Below are 7043 nucleotides of genomic sequence, written 5' to 3'. Positions count from 1 at the left end.
GAATAATATTAGAACAGTGGAAGCACTGTATATAATACTCCGCCACCGAGAATGAAATCAAAACCATGTCCAGTATTACTGGTTACATTATTATATTGATGGGGAACATCCAAAGCAGAGGTTCTCAATCTTCCTAACGCTGTGACAATTTAACACAGTTCCTCATGTTGTGGTGATCCCCAACCATAAAATTATTTTTGTTGCTGCTTCCCTCTAAGCCCCCAATTCTAACTGTAATTTTGCTACTGTTCTGAACTGTAACGTAAATCTCTGTGTTTTCCGATGGTCTTATGCAACTCCTATGAAAGGATTGTTTCACCACCACCACCACCAAAGGGGTTGTCACTCACAGGCTGAAAACCACTGATCTGTTGAATGGCTTAAAAAGAGATCTATATTATTAGCCCATATTTGCCCTTTAATATTAAGGAACTCAAATATTATGATGTCCTATGCAAATTGGGGGTGGTTTAAATCCTAAGGAAAAATTAAACACTGTCCCTCCATCAGATGAATGAATGAGTCCATTACAATTCCAAGGTTCTGGTATAAACATGGAGTCATTAGTAAAAATAACAGGAGCAGGATCCACCCAATCCACAAGTCGAAGCGAAGGAGGATAGGAACATAAGACCAATATATGAATGCTCAGAGGCACTCGTTGCAGATACACAAGTCAAAGCAGATGACATCACCAGAAAAAGATTCCTTGGTAACACACGGCTGTGAGTATTTCATAGATTGACGTCTCCCTTGATATAGGGCCTTGACTTAGCCCCAGTGCTCAGACTGGACTTCTGATGATATGGTTCACATCACCTTTTGCCCATTAGCAGAAGGTTTGCTATGTTTCCGATGACTTCCACTGTCTCCTTGCCCTCCACCATTGTCCTTGACCACCTGGAGCCAGAGGAGCCAGAGGAATCCATAATGTTTCTGTAGATCCATCTGCAATGATACCCCTTCCCAATTTTTTTAGAAGTAAAAGTAGAGCGGATCAATTCGTTGGCTTGCTTGTTTCTTTCTGCAACAAAACCAGGAAAGATACTGTGTTCACAAGTATGAGGCTATTGCTGGAAATGACCCTAGAAATTAAGCAGAATCTGGAACAAGAGCTTATAAATTAACCATAATAGATGATTAAACCAACCAGTTATACCTGTTAAAATGAGGGAAAGAATTTAATAGATTGATGAATATCTGGGCCATAAATTCCTGCTAAGGGTTTAGATGAACCATCAATAGAATAAGTATCTGCCTATGAGATGGAAGAAGGTTGGACAATTTTTATAATCACAAATTCAGTTTGCATGAGGAAACCCCATAGCTTTTTAGCTGGATAATGATTTCCTATCCTCCTATAGTAATCTAAAAATAAAATTTGAAAACCCATAGAGTTCAATAATACACTTAAAAACTGATTGTTAGTTAAGGGTACTGTAGTACAGGAAGACTCAAATCCATATAATTGTTCATACCAGGTCCTCCCTGATTTACTAGTTGAGCAAGAAGAGTATAAAAGCAGTAAGTATTTTATGGCCTTATGGTATAAATAAATCCATTCCAAAGGTTTATCCTTTTGTGCTATAATACCTGTAGGAGATAACTTAGTTGAGAAAATAAATTTAAAGCCAGTGGGGATCTACACAACACAAAAATGCTTCTTTTAGTCTGGATTCTAATAGCTGTAGTTCTGGAGATAATATGCAATAACTATCCAAACTGTCTTTTCTTCTAGAGTTTTAAGTAGATTAGTCAGTGCATAATTGGGTAAACATTTTGATGTTGCTGAAGTTGCACTGAGACTTAATGTCCCAGAGAAGGGGGATGAGGGGGAAAGAGAGGGGAGGGGTGGGGAATTACCCTTTCAGGGGCAAAGTTGGGGTGGATTGTGTGAAGAACTCTTGGAAGCAGGAACCAGGAAGGGGGTCAACATTTGGAATGTAAATAAATAAAACAATTAAAAATAAACGTTTTACAAGCTTAAGATAAGGCAAAGCCTTCCCTGGATTTTCCCATTGCTGTCATTCACCCCTTTTCTCTAATCTCATTGCCAACTTCAGGTTTCTCCTCCAGGTGCCACTTGTTTACTGCTCTGGAGGCTGGAGGTCCTGGGAGAATGGAGCCGGTAAATGAGGCAGACTAAGGTCTCATGCAGTAGCCAACTTTATTCAGAGCATCAGACAAATGAAACTCTGAGGGTTAAATAGGGGCACAGAGTAAAGCGTGCATCATAGTGACTAGCCCTACAACTAAGCAAGTCATACCTGGCAGGCAAGCTGCATGTGGTGGGCAAGCCACATGTCGCAAAAACATGTTTTTCCATAGAGGCATGTAATAGGTAATCTGAGGTAAACACTCCTATCTACTGTACCTGGGAGAAGCAAGAAAACACATTCCAAGAACACATAAGTGACATCACGAGATTCTTGGCTTAGTTTCTTGGGCTTTTCTCACAAGCACTCAGAAATAGTCTCACACTACTACATTTTTGGACCATGTTTGAACAACAGTGTGTTTCGTCTGGTATAGAAGAGCTGTTTCCTTTACCCAGCCTAGGGAATGGAATGAGATGAAAACAGAGTACCAAGCTATCCCTAATGGCATGGCCCCACGGGCCTACTTCCTTCATTGAGCCCTACTCCTAGGGTTTTATCACTTTAAGCATATTTCCTGTGAGGGATAGTTTGGTCTAGCTATGAACCATAGGGTTTAGAATTAGACATCACTTTCCCTGGAAGTGTAGAGTATCATTTGTCTTACAGTTTCATAGATGTTTATGACAAACACCACACACACACACACACACACACACTCACACTAATCCGTTTTTACTCCAGACCCTATAATCACTCTTAGTCTTTATTTCTGCAACTGTATCTCTCAATTTCTTCTTTCATGGAAATAGCTTTTCTCCATAAAATGACTCAATCACTTTTGCTAGCCTCCGTTTTCCTTAATTACAAGAAGAAAAAAAGTAATTTGCTAAAAATAATTTGGTATGATTTAACAATTAAACAATTTTGGCTAAGTAATATCTATTGTCAAAGAAAACTGTGCTGAGTAGAGTTGAATACACACAGAAGTCTTTATGAAATGCTATTGCAGTAAGGAGAGAGCTCAAACTCACTGAGATGAGAACAGGAATTCCTAAGCATTTGGATGAGCTGTGGGAAAGCATTGCCATGTGGGAAGAGAGGTATTAGTCACTGTGACTCGGCCATTGTGTTTACTGCTTGACATTTTACTAAATTGAGACTGCATTGTCATCAAGATACAGGAGTCTGAGAGAGAGAGAGAGAGAGAGAGAGAGAGTAGAATTCATATTCTCCAGGAGTATTTAACTATATTTTGATGCCATCAAAAGACTAGAAGAATACTTGCATCTCAGAGAAGTGATAATTTTCAATTGGGAATTTCGAAGAAAGTCAGGGATCTGAAGCCAGCCAGGAAGGTGTTCTAACTAAACAGAGTACTAAGGCCATTGTAACCAACAGAGAGAAGAGGCTTAGGATCTCTTAATTCTTACTCTATTCTAGTTTTGTTTCTGTTGCTGGGATTAAAATACCCAGACAAAAAGCCACTAAAGAGAAAGCTTATCTAAATTCACAATCCCAAGTTAGAGTCCATCAAAGCAGGGACTTAAAGCTGTCGGACACACCACATCTACAATCAGAAAAAGGGAAACAAATGCTTCCTCGGCTTGACTTTTTTCACTCTTTACATAATTCAGGGCCTAGCCCATGAAACCTTGCTGCCAATATTGAGAATGGCTCTTCACATATCAGCTAAACAATTAAGAAAAAAAGAAAAACCCTCACTAGCATGTCCACCGGCCATCTTTATCTAGAAAATCTTTCATTGAGAGTCTCACTCCAGGTGATTTAAGATTGTGTCAAGTGGACAGTTAAAATTATGATACAATCCACTCTTATATTTTCCCCAAGAAGGTATAAAGGACACAAGGAAACTGAAATGTGTATAAACTTGAGTCTGATAACAAAAGCTGAGGACCTTAAGTTCATAAATGTCTCCTAGATTCTTACTAGTCGCTTCTTCGATAGGTGTTGCCTGTTTGTGACCTGTTCCTGTTGTGATTGAAACTATTTTAGTTTTCTTAAGATGGCATGTTGCTGTCACCTTCTACTGGACTCAGTCTTGAGCTCAATGAATTCAGTATCTTCTTTTTTCTTTTGTGTACATTTACTAGAGGAAAACATAACCTCTAATATTTTTGAATGTTTTTACTCATTCTAAGTTGGCCTAGTTAAGATTACTACTGCTGTCACGAGGTACAATGACCAAAGTAAACTGGGCATGAAAGGGTGTCTGTGGCTTACACTTCCACAGTGCTGTTCATTTTTTAAGAAAGCCAGGATAGGAACTCAAACAGGAACCTGGAGGCAGGAACTGACGAAGAGGCCTGCTCCTCATGGCTAGGTCAGCCTGTGTCTTAGTTTGGGTTTCCATTCCTGGGAAGAGACACCATGACCAGGGCAACTCTTATAAAGGCAAATATTTAATTAGGGCTGGCTTACAGTTTCAGAGGTTTAGTCAGCCCATTATCATCATGGCAGGAAGCTTGGCAGCATGTTGAAGGAGACGAGAGTTCTACATCTTGATCTGAAGGCAGCCAGGAAGAGACTGTCTTCCACAGGCAGCCAGGAGGAGACTAGATTCTATACTGAATGGAGCCTAAGCAAAGGAGACCTCAAAACCTGCCTACACCGTGACACAGTTCCTCTAACAAAGCCATACCTCCTCCAATAAGGCCACACCTTCTAACAGTGCCACTCCCTATGGCCAAGCATTCAAAGACATGAATCTATGGGGGCCAAACCTATTCAAACCACCACAACCTGCCTTTTTATAGAACCCAGGACCACCATCCCAGAGATGGCACCACTCACAATGGGTTGAGACCTCTCCATCAACCACTCATTAAGAAAATTCCCTACCACTGAATCATATGGAGTCATCTTTTCCATGATTAAGGTTCCCTCCTTTCAGAAGACTTCTGAATACTCTAACTTGCATCAAGTTGACACAAACTAGCCAGGGCAGAAGCCAAGCATTATATCCAGTTTATTCATGTTTCTTCCTTCAATACCTCAGCATATTTCTTACTATGTGTTAGACAAGGCAGAAATTGATGATTTCCAGTAGATTAGCCCTTGCTAGCTCTGTCCCCCACGTATTTTCCCCTACATACCAGTCGCAGGCATCCTCAAGTCATCTGAAACCAATCTGTGTTCACCAGTCCTATGCTAATGACACACATCCATGGAGAAAGTAACAGATGACGTCTCCCTCTGACTTTACTCTTCTTCCTTCTATGCCAGCGCTGTAAGGCTAGCTTTTTTATATCTCAAGTTGGAAATACAGTCACTTACTAATGCCTGTCTTTTATGGTCACCTGCATTAATGATTCATTCATTCATTAAACAAATTTATCAATTCATGAAGCTCAGTCAACTTCCCTGGGTGGAAATATGCCTTGACTTACAACACGAGAGATAATAATGTACATTTAAGGAGAAATTTTAATTCTTCAAGTTAAAATATTTGCAAAAATATTACTCCTGTCATCAAAATTTCAAAAGATGAAGAAAGCATATGGACCAGTCCCCTGACTCTAAAGCTGTTTCTAAAGTTTTAACTGACAGTTATAAAAGTAAATGTCGCCCAGCTAGACTACAGTTCTGTTTAGCAATCTGTACTTTCTGTTTTTAACTTGCATGAGAACATGAATTCTGTACTTTTACCAATCCTCAAATAGAATTAATGAATTACAGTCAACTTATATAATTTATAATTTAAGTATGTGACCTTTTTGAAAATAGTACTTATCACACATGAAGCAAATATCACTCTAAATAAAATGAAAAAGCTTAAATATTTGTTGCTGTTTGGTTTTTAAATTCTCAAATAGCTATATGCATACACACACATTCAGGCACATGGAGGATGATGGGTGAATAGTAACTACATAAAGTTCCTTCACTATGAAAAGAAATTCATTCTGTTAAGGAGAAAATATGAGCTGACATTCTTTAATTCTGAGCTTTTAAATAATAAATACTATTATATAAAATGAGTTTACAGTTTATCATGTTCTCTCAGGGGTTTTCTTAATGTATAATGTTTTCCTTTGCTAACACAATGTTTGACTAATGCTGATGTTGGAAGTATGATGGTGTAGCTGTTAGTTCTTCATTACTTAGTAAGGTAGCAAAACAAAATTCATTTTGTTCAAACCCTGGACCTGAGGTCCCATGGTGTTTATGCAGCTGGCTCATGCCTTGTCAGAGCTGCCATAACCACCTTCTCTACGCTGGGCTGGTGCCTTTGCCATTTTCTTTTCCGGTTCTTGACCTAATCTAGTTGTGGTTTCCTCTCCTGATAAGATAGGATCAATGCCTTCCTTCTTCCTGTGACCAAGCCACCAAACAGAGCTCTGTCCTGCTTTCAGTTTCTTAGAAAAAATCATCACGGCTTTTCCTTCAGTAACCATGACTCAAACTGTTGGCTAATATTTTAGGATAGCTCTCAACTTGGAATATAGAAACAAAGTTCAGAAACAACTTGCAGGTTGTTGGGTCAGCCTTGAAAAATCTTACTCCTTAAAATAGAGCTCTGTCAATTTCGAGGGTGTGGATACTGATAGCACATCCAATATCCAAACACAACATGAAACTTAAGAGTTTCTCCTAGCTTCAAGACCGGCACAGCAAGAGGCGCGCGCGCATGTACACACACACACACACACACACACACACACACACACACACACCTAGCTGGTCTGCTAGCCCTATTTTCAACATCTTCCCTCAGCGACTTACAAATTGTATGTTGTTGTGAGCCATTGGAAAATGTTTGTGGAATATCAACAATCATGGTAAGACATGGTATTTTTATTGTGAAAGAGAAATTCTCAGAACATAACTTTATTCTCTGGAGCTCGCACTGTGACTGGGACTGAGTATGCCTTAATGTGCAGATCGACAGTCTGACCTGTGAGCAAATAAAAGCAAAAAGAATAC

This window comes from Arvicanthis niloticus, chromosome 2, assembly GCF_011762505.2.
Source record: "Arvicanthis niloticus isolate mArvNil1 chromosome 2, mArvNil1.pat.X, whole genome shotgun sequence".
Classification (NCBI taxonomy): Eukaryota; Metazoa; Chordata; class Mammalia; order Rodentia; family Muridae; genus Arvicanthis; species Arvicanthis niloticus.
The sequence above is the reverse complement of the archived record's forward strand: the minus strand, read 5'-3'. Positions refer to the sequence as shown.